This window comes from Papilio polytes, unplaced genomic scaffold (genome assembly GCF_000836215.1).
Source record: "Papilio polytes unplaced genomic scaffold, Ppol_1.0 DF824091.1, whole genome shotgun sequence".
In the NCBI taxonomy this organism is placed as follows: Eukaryota; Metazoa; Arthropoda; class Insecta; order Lepidoptera; family Papilionidae; genus Papilio; species Papilio polytes.
This window is the reverse complement of record NW_013525113.1, coordinates 367747-377876: the sequence shown is the minus strand read 5'-3', so window position 1 is coordinate 377876 and position 10130 is coordinate 367747. Positions and strand designations below refer to the sequence as shown.

Here is a 10130-nt window from a genome sequence, read left to right as displayed (position 1 = left end):
TAATAGCGTTGAAAGTTGGGTGTAGATTTCGAGCGATATTTTGATGAAAAAAGTGGTTATTGTGCGACAACCTTAATAGATAGATATATGATATCGCAGACTTTTATTTAGCAAATTTAATGGGCTACAATTCTTCCATACATCATTTTTATGTAAGTCCTATTGTTTAGGCTACGTAAGCAAAGAAAGCAAAAATGACCCGAAATTTCGTCGCGCGATTTTGAGCTAAACTATTTAACTACGTCGTAGTCTTAGACTCCAAAAATTAAACAAAAAAATGGGACCCACCTGCAAGCATTACCTTTCGGATAAAAAAAGAAGTATCCAAATCGGTCCACTAGCGGCGGAGTTATGCCGTAACAACATAAAAAAAAAAAATAAAAAAAAATAAAAATATACCGTCGAATTGAATACCTCCTTCTTTTGGGAAGTCGGTCAAAAATAGTTTTAAAACAGACAAGGAGTTTGCATACTACTAAAAGATTACTGGCCACCAATAATGTTGCAGATAAAAAGTAAAAAAAAAATAGTGTCAAAATAAAACAATTGCGCGGGAATTAGGAAAAAGAATCTCGACGTTTGTTAATTATCCACGTATAAGTTTCTGAGTCTACAATAACTTTGCCAATACTATTGTTACATGTTTATGTCTGTCGTGTTTGTGCGTGACATGTACGATGTACGAATAGTGTTCTGCGCCAAATGTCCGGCAAATAGCTGATGTGACATGCTCACGTCTTTACATTCATCAATTAACACGTACGTAGTTATTTTGTTAAAATCACGCCTAATGACTGCACACCGGTAATGAAAAATCGTTTTATCAAAACGATGTAATTTTTTTTCCAATTAAACAGCTTCAGTAAGTGTATTAAAGTTTATGTGCGGTTTCTGAACTACTTCTAATCATTCGATGGTGGTTTTATTTTGATGAATTCATAAAATTAGGTTCCGAACTACGTAACTAGAGTTTTGCGCCTTTGAAACTTATGACGACGTAACACTAATGAATCACAAGGTAATGACAAAATTATTGGAAACTTCAGAAACCCAGCATTAATAGGTAGGAGTCTTTACCTCTATTTATAGTAAGATTATGTTATTTCAATACGCAAATAATATGAATAACGTTAATAAAATTGCAACTAATAACAAAGCATTCACAAGCTGCCCTTAGTAGTTGCAACTATGGCGGAGACACCTGTCTATGACATCACAAGGTATAATAACATGTCCTTAACAGATGAAAACGCAACCGGTAATAGACAGATTGACAGATGTGCAAACGCATGCTATTAGATTAATTAGTTATACCATTTGTGGTAACATAACGCGTAATTAGCATGTCTGTTTCATTAGAGTAGTAGTCGAATTGCTTGTTTAATGGCCACACATCAATGTGTAAAATTTAAGTAGTTTGAGCGTTCTATTGACAGTTTATTGTTTAGTGGCCCAACACTATATAGAAAAACATGATAATTGTCATGAGTACACAGCCACATAAATGTAATTTTAACTGCACATATTTAGTAGTAAGAACTGTGCAGTTAATGTGCAAGCAAAACTTAAACCGACAGTTCAAGTTTTTGCTACATATCTTTAGTTTTAACTATGCAATTTGACTTTTTAGTTAAAACTAAAGTTGTCTATTCTTTAAATCTTAGTAAAAAACAAAATAATAATTCTATTCAGTATTACTGTAAACAAACAAGTCGGGCTTATCTTTTTAAAAAATTCTGGCATAATCATAGATTATAGATTAGTCTAATATTAATTTATGATTACGCAGAGCTTAATTACAGTATTACATTAAATTACAAGCTAATAATAAAGAGCGCCAAAATAAAACGAAATGTCATTTTTCCCGCCATTGCCGCGCATACGTGACAGAAGTGTTTTTATTCTGTTTTGTGGCCGCATGCAGATTATCTGTGGCCAATGAATAATTCACACAATTAAATCTCAAGGTTTCATGTTAATGAACTACTGAATGTCCGTCTGTAGCTCGTTCATTATGTAACGCTATTAACGATGTATTAATTACTTCAATTAAAGATAAATCAATACAAATTTTGGTTATTATACGTTCAATGTAGGTCATTCTATTTTGAACGACATTAAAACTTCAAAGAAGAATATTATATTTTACAATTTATTCATGTAATAAGAAACCATAACTTTTTATTAGGTTAGTTTTTTATAGTTAATTTGACATTGATGACTATAACTTCATATATAAATGTCTAATAATTCTTGTATCAAAGTTTTTGTCTCTATTTAATTGTACATATTAGTTTTTATAAAATAAAGAAATAGAGTGAAGGGAACGTCGATTTAATAAAACAGTACAAAATATACTTCGAGTTATCGATTGGCAATTACAAGTTCAAGGCCCAACCACTTTACAGTGCCAGCGGAAAAAACTATATCGATTACCAATGTTGCCAACAAAAAATGTCCTTTTGTTGACAACATTATAAACGCGGCGAATTATTATCAAATTTATAGTAAAATAGAACAGCCTTGAAATCGGAATTGGTTTATTTACTGACGGTCAATAGGATCTGGGATTTAGTGAAGTTAAATACAAATAGTAATTGTAATTGCGTAGATAGATAAAATTAGAATCAAAATCGATTTTCACATAGGACAAAATATCGTACAACCGTAACGCATGTACTACTTACAAATCTACCTAATTAAATTATGAGCGCCAAAACCCCCCAAATGGGTAGGGAAAAAACATCGTCGACGATCATAAAGGTTGAAAGGCGTTGACTCTGTTGTTCTGAACAAATATGGTTCGAACTATATTTCGTCATTACGGGGTTAGTGCACTGCATGCCCGCGGGTTCGCCAGGGTTGTCGCCCGGCGCGGCATGTTATTGACCGAAGGGACTATCGATTTGTACGAATCCTGGCACATCCTTAATCTAAACTGCCAATAGACAATAAGTTCTATTGCATTGTCTATGTTATGACTTGTACCGTAATAGTTTCAACTACATTTTCTCATTTACCACACAAAGGTCTAGGCTAGTAACCACTAGTACTAACATGTTCGTAAATGTAATGAGGTAGTGACGGCAGAGACGATTTATATGAGCAAAACGGGGGGCTATTCTAAACGCGTCGACATTTATATTCAGTTCATGACTCGCATCCATCGCCGTCTATTGATGCGAATACATTGCGCTCTTCTAACTTGAGATGCATTCAGTCGAGTTCAAAGTCATCAATGTAAGTCAAACTGGATTAGTCTTAAACTTAACTTAGGTCGAAGTATCTTAATCGTAATAAATGTCAGTGTTAGTAATTGTTAACAATAAAATCTAGTTACCATGCTATTACTAACGATATTTAAAACTGTATAAAGTACTGCATATTCAAGTACCAACAGACATCAATCACGATATAGTGAAAAAATCTTTAGAAATATAAACCATTTTTATGTTGTCCGTTAACTACACATTTATACTTGTTATAAAAATCTTTGCTTTGTATCATCCAGTACGAATGAGATATATCAAAGGAATAACTATTCTATTGCTTCAATAAATAGTTTTATAGCAGCAGGTGAGGTCTTCGTTACAGTTATGAGTTTGCTGTCACGGCTGAAGACCGCCTTAATACGAGGGCTTTGCCTTCATCAGAGATGAGACTCAACAGAGCACAAAAAATCTTGGCTCTTTGTATTTCAAAACATAAATGCAACAAGAACCGAACTATAGATCACAACAGTATCTACAATCGTTATTTCGATATCCTCACTTCATCATGGCTGCTGAAATTCACTTGTTGTCCAGTATTAGAATCCTTACTCTCTCTTTCCTAATAAGTATTGTCAAGTTAATCATAGGCAGACAAAGAAACCATCATGAGTAAGTCTACCCACAACGGTATCCAATACCTTTGCAGTTAAGTGAATAATGCGGTGCTTTGTCTAACATTGCTTATTTGGCGACTAAGGTAAATCCCAAGGTCTGTGTAGCAGGCAGCGCAAACACTTCATTCCAACAAAAAGGCTTACTATCGAAAAAGTAAGCTCTTTGAGCATTTGAATGCTGTTTTAAAAACACAAACTTATTTTGAGCTGTACATTCACTTAAATAGCTTCGACACACAAGTAAGTGAAATATGCCGTGGAAAGCAGTACAATATGTACCAAAAGATCCAAATCTCATACCGGATGTTAGGCATTATCCCGTCTAGACTAACCCTTTCCCGTCTAGACAAAGTGCTTACATAACTACAAATGGTAAAAATTCAAACTGAGTTAACATTCAAACGAAACAATTGATTGACCTTTCAAAGCCTTATAAGGATTTTACGATAACAAAATGTTATTTAAAAACATAAGTAATTGCTCTTAAAGAGTTGAAAGGAGTAATCAAATTAAAGTGAACAAAGCCCTGAATCCTCGAATAGCTGCAGCATGCAACAAACGTCAACGAACTTTAGATATACATTAACCTGAGACAAACAATAAGCCAGCTCTAGTAACTGTCTAGAGCATAATGCATCTCGTATCACTTGCAATTCTATTTCAATTTTATTTACAAAAATTTCAAGTACCTGATACTATATCACGAAATTTACGTGAAATTAAGATTCAACAGAATTTTCGAGCAAAAAAACACGCGTGACTTAAAACAAACAACACAATGAATCACACCAAACGTAGAGTTTTATAAATAACTTCATTGTGTTAAAAGAAGTAATCGATTTGTACAAAAGACTTGATACAGTATATAAATTGTTGAATACTCTACAGTGGTAACACGCCGTGTTCGTAATAGAAAATCAATACAAAAGTGCTCAGAATGAATACTTTAACAGAAAAGTAGAAGGTTCTAGACGCAAGTTTAAATGGCTCGGTGGGAATCACTTTGTGGAATTGGAAACTATCGAGACAACGCGGGGAAATTGAACGAATTCGGAAGTACTAACAGAGGAGGTGCAGCTGAAATTTAATGCACGCAAGTCTAGACGTCTGAAGGGGAATTTATTATAGCTCCGGGATTATGGTAAATGTCTGAATATAAATGTGATACATTATAATGGCGAGACACGAGATCGGAAACGATTTACCTGTGTCTGTTTTTTTATACAAATTCTTTGGAAATATATCAAGACAAAGAAGTGCAGATCAATGTTACATACGAGTGTAATTGCGTTTATGATTCAGCGAATGAAGTAAATTGCTTTGTACAGATACAATATGAATAGAATAATAGAATTTATAAAATATTTACTGTTACAAAGTGTTATAATTGAAAAAAAAAGAAAATTTGTTGCATTATCGATCGAAATTTCGCCATTTAAAATCCTTTAGAGAAATCCTTCGAGGATTTCTACTACTAAAAAAAGCATTTATTCAAATTGTATATGATAATACAGTACTTTGTAAGCCGTATGTATCAAAGCAAATGATTTTAGATAAACATATATCATAAAAACTTATGAGTCATGTAACTGCGTAGTTTTAAGTTTTGAACAAAGAGGCATAAGGATCTATAGGACAAAGGGCTTCCGTACCACGGTAATGTTTTGCTTCGCCATTTGGAGTACAGCCAAATTGTCGATGTCTTTAAATACCTTTAGAACCGATGAATAAGTCGTATTCAGTTCAAACCTGTAACGGTAACAATGACGAGTCACGGGGACCGTTATGACGTGAATGCATTACGTTGTCATTTCGAGTTTGCATGTATTCGAACTGGCATTGTCTCCGTATAACTGTGAGACAAGTCACCAGATTTCATACATTTTGTTCAGCTTATAATCAAGATTTGTCGTCTTTTGTTTTCCCTGACAGTCTTCGGACACAAACAAGACATTGTTCATACTTTCAAGTGCCACAAGCAATAGTTATAAGTTCAATAGTTACTTTGTTATTATGTTAATATTGTAATTGCATTCAATTCCTACGCGAGCGTGTAGCAACGTTCAGTTCAATCGCATTAACATTGTTTTGTTACAGTAAATGTTTATTTTTCCATAGCATTTATTGCGCAGTATTTTAGTTTTCTCGTGCGCTTCCCGGCCACACGGCGAATGTTATTTTTGTATTTCAGCTTTTTTGCAAACATACTTCTTTCTTTAACCTTTTTCTGGTAGTTCGATAGGAAATAGAAGTTTGGTTTACTGCGAACAAATTTGTTTCACAATCAAACAATTGGAAATGTGTTTAAATTTTTGTGATACAAAATAGAAAAGGGGTATGGGAGATAAAATAATGCGCAAAATGAATAAAGAAACTACAAAATATAACTAAGAATAAACAGATGAAAGTTTCGTAATAACGAATGTAATTTAATGAGTATTAAAGATATTTTTAATGTATATACCGTAATCTCACAAAAACATAAACTGCAAGGCGATATAATGCTATTTCTGTCCGCTCGTAAAACCTGAGGCAACTTTAATTTTTATAGCTTTTGGTAATGTCGGAAAACGGAGCGACGGAGTTAATTGCTGAGGTTTGAACCCACGACACGACCTGATTATATCTAGATTGCAGGCAAAAGATTTCATGATAACAAAACTAGGTTGCTAGATCAATTTGAAGAAAACTTCAACTAGGAATTGAGAATAATATATCCATAATTTGTGTAACTATTCAAGAGTAATATTGTTATTTCTACGCTTCATTACAATCCGATTTTCTTCATTAACTATCTAATATGAAGTAAATGCTTAACTTTCACTGCATCAAAACCTTCGCAGCGGAGGTCGCGAAATTTCTCGAAATGCGGCCTCAAACTGGTTCCTACAAAAACCAGAGCTCGCGCCGACATGCCGCGCTGCAATGTCATTATGACTTTGGACTTGAAGCAGTCGTCTCGAAAACGATGAACAAAGATTAGAGAATCAATGCTAACTTATTCATCACAATTTTATTGTCCTTTTCACTCTTGTACATTTCAATAGTGACAAAAATTCGTACGACATTATCTAAATAGATCACGACTGTACCAAGCGAACCAAACACGATCTATATGGTCTAAGTACAATCAAGTACAACACTTCTTATTCTTACGTACCTATTAGGAGAGTGAATTACCAGTTGCAGGCTTTTAATGTCACGACTCCATATCAGCTTCTCGACGTAACTGTATTTGTGTACAGTTACGCTGAAAACACGTTTATCCAGCGGCTGCGAGCGTTGCATAACCGATCGACTTTCACTCGGCCGCCAAGAGGCGGGACAACGATACAAACAAACAATATGCGACAATCTAAGTTCCCATTGCCGAAACATATTTTCATCGCTCACATTCTCTTTGGAAAAAGAAGGACAACAATATATTTTAATACAAGTGATACAATAACACAATTTGTACACAGATTCCAAGAAGGTTGGAGACAACTTACGCTGTCTTTGTTCATTTAAAGACACCAGTATGAAAGTACAAAAGGTTTAGGATATCTTTCTAAGAATCGCTTCAGTTTAAAAGTACCTTTATCAATAGAATAGGTAACAAATACTGAAAAAAAAGCTGGAATTATCTTATAAAATATGAGATCGTTTATATGAAATAATAAAACTATTTGTAATAATCAGAGTATGTAATAAAATTAAACATAACAAACAGTTGGTTTTCCGTAAAGCCGCGCCAAGTCGAGCGCGACATGATGTGTACCGTTGTTACTGAATGTGGGTCGAGTGCGCAAAAAACGACAAGATATACGTGATGTGTGGTGTTTACCGTTACCTACCATCTCCCAACAATCGCTGATATTTACCATTACCTGCCATCGTCCATCCTCAGACCGTCTACCTTGGTACACACTTGGTGTGGTCGTAGTCAAGTGTTAAATGAATTATTAAAAAAAAAATTACTAATAAACACCTTATATAGTAATTCGCAACATCATAACCGTACCGTGGTTAATCTCGCACTTCCCTAACCTGGTTATTGGTTTGTGATGTGTTTGCACTTTCACCTTACACAAAACGTAGTCTCAAGCCCACAGTTTCATCGAAATGTCACACTTTCTAATGCTTTGATCCTTTGTAACACTATTTTTTGGTATATTATCTTTTGTGTATTGTTTAGGTTACAAAAATCCATCGGAGGGACAAACGAAGGTCCGTTGTAAAGCGCTACAAAACCTTGGAATTGTAAACGATTCCAATTCAACGCATATTTGATAAAAATGTTTAATTCAATATAACCTCTAAACCAATTTTTGAGTTTGTTTTGTTTTTTAAGATCTAACTAAAGGAAATTTAGAATAAACCATGGAGAAGGCATAATTTTCTTATAGCGAATACTTGTTTTTAAATTAAAAATATCCTGATGACCTGAATTGTTCTAATATTAATTTTAATTGCAGATTAAAAACTAATCGCAGCAAAATGTGCAACTGAATTTAGATGGCTCCAACTACGTAAGATATCGTAAGTCAAAATTAACTTTCTAAGTCTAATTTCTGTATGGATTTCAAAATAACGAAAGAGAGAATAACGTTCGTATTTGATATGTCGTAATTAATGATATTGAATTTTGTTTTGCAAAACGTGATTCAAACATACTATAGTTTACGTAGGAGCCATCGATTTATTTTTAGCTATCCGTAAGTGTTGGGAACTCGAGTGATATATGAAGTGGCGATATCTTCGAGGTAAAGGAACCGCCTATCCTTGTTTGTATCACAACATACTCATTGCAGCAATAAACTTTACTTATGAATTTGCACATCTTGCTTTACGAGTAAAAATTGATGTTAATACGATAATTAATTAACTTTGTAAATTATATATATTTAATACCATTGTTAAAAGTATTTCCACTCAAAGTTTATAAAAGCCTTTCCTGCTACACTTTCTTCGATTCAAGACTTCATTCTATATTATTCATTCTAATTATAAAATGTAAAATTATGCATAACTATCACAAATAACTTCCAAACCTACACTATTATAAAATAAATATCGACAATTCTCAAGATTAAAAATTACCTTCTGACAGAACTGAGACGTAATTTTCGTCGTTGACAACAGATTAGCGATCCAAAACACACTTTTCACAATTTATTGGACAAATATAAACAGTACAATAGTACGTATAACAAAACAACACTGAATTAACTACAGTTAGCACGGTAACACAAAATTCGCGTGTTGTATGCAAAGTGCAGAGCTACCACGTCCGTCGCGCACGGCGTCCGATCGCAAACAGAGGAGCTGCGCTTGTCAACAAACAAAGAGGGCTGGCGTGCGCAGGCGCAGCGCGGCGCACACACCCGTGTCAATGAACGTGTAAACAGTTCGCTATACGCGGCTCTATGGATCTACGCTCGAAGTAAATAGGCAAACGCATACGACGCATTTACATTTGTTTTGATTTAGAAACACGCTCACTTGTATGTAAATATCCGATATACGATCACGTTTCACAGAAATCCGTCAATGATAATCTCAAGACTAGATAACTGGCTGATCTACCAGTTTTGCGAACGACGTAATATTTTTTATTCGCGAATCTCCTTTCGACCTTGAAGAAGACATGTAAAAATAAGATTGTAACATTTGAGTAAAAACATTTTCATGGTCATTACTACGTAGTTGTGTTTTAAATGTTTACAATTGTTCATTCATTACATTTAATAATAGAAATTCTGTCGGTGGAGCGTTTACTTTGTAGCAGTGTAATTTTCACTTTCAAATTAAAACCTTTATAATAGTTAGTTAACATCAATGCTCCTATTTTATCCTAGACGCAATAGAACACAATAAGTGCGAAGTATAATAGTTCAAACACTGTTATAACATACTCAAACATGTCAGCATCAAAACAATAACATTATGTTATCTCTTGTTATCGTCCGCTAACGATAGCAGACCTACCATCGAACAGCGTGAGAAACAAAGCACGTCGTAAATTACAGAGAAATAAATTACCTTCCCATCTGAAATCGAACATAAAGCAGCACAAAAATATTATACTATTAACATAATTGCGTTCATAGTTAAAGAAATTACCGTCCTTGATTGTACATATCGACAAGAACCACCCACTATCTTTGTTTTAAAAAAAAACAAAACCGACTTCCAAACAAAATACACTAAAAACAAAACAAAATGCACTAAAAACAAAACAAAATATTCTCAAAAAAAACAG

General features: G+C 34.0%; 1 protein-coding gene across 3 annotated transcripts in view; it reads right to left on the bottom strand.

Moving 5' to 3' along the window:
* Window positions 1-10130, bottom strand: part of LOC106099958 (protein yippee-like CG15309) — a 38878-nt gene that overhangs the window by 19212 nt on the left and 9536 nt on the right. The window contains exon 1 of one of the 3 annotated variants that reach the window (XM_013278653.1): window positions 8969-9244. The exons of 1 other annotated variant lie outside the window; for it this stretch is intronic. The gene's annotated coding sequence lies outside the window, so the exon portion shown is untranslated. Of the gene's footprint in view, window positions 1-8968; window positions 9245-10130 lie in introns of those variants that run through there. One more of the 3 variants, XM_013278651.1, reaches the window with a different exon arrangement.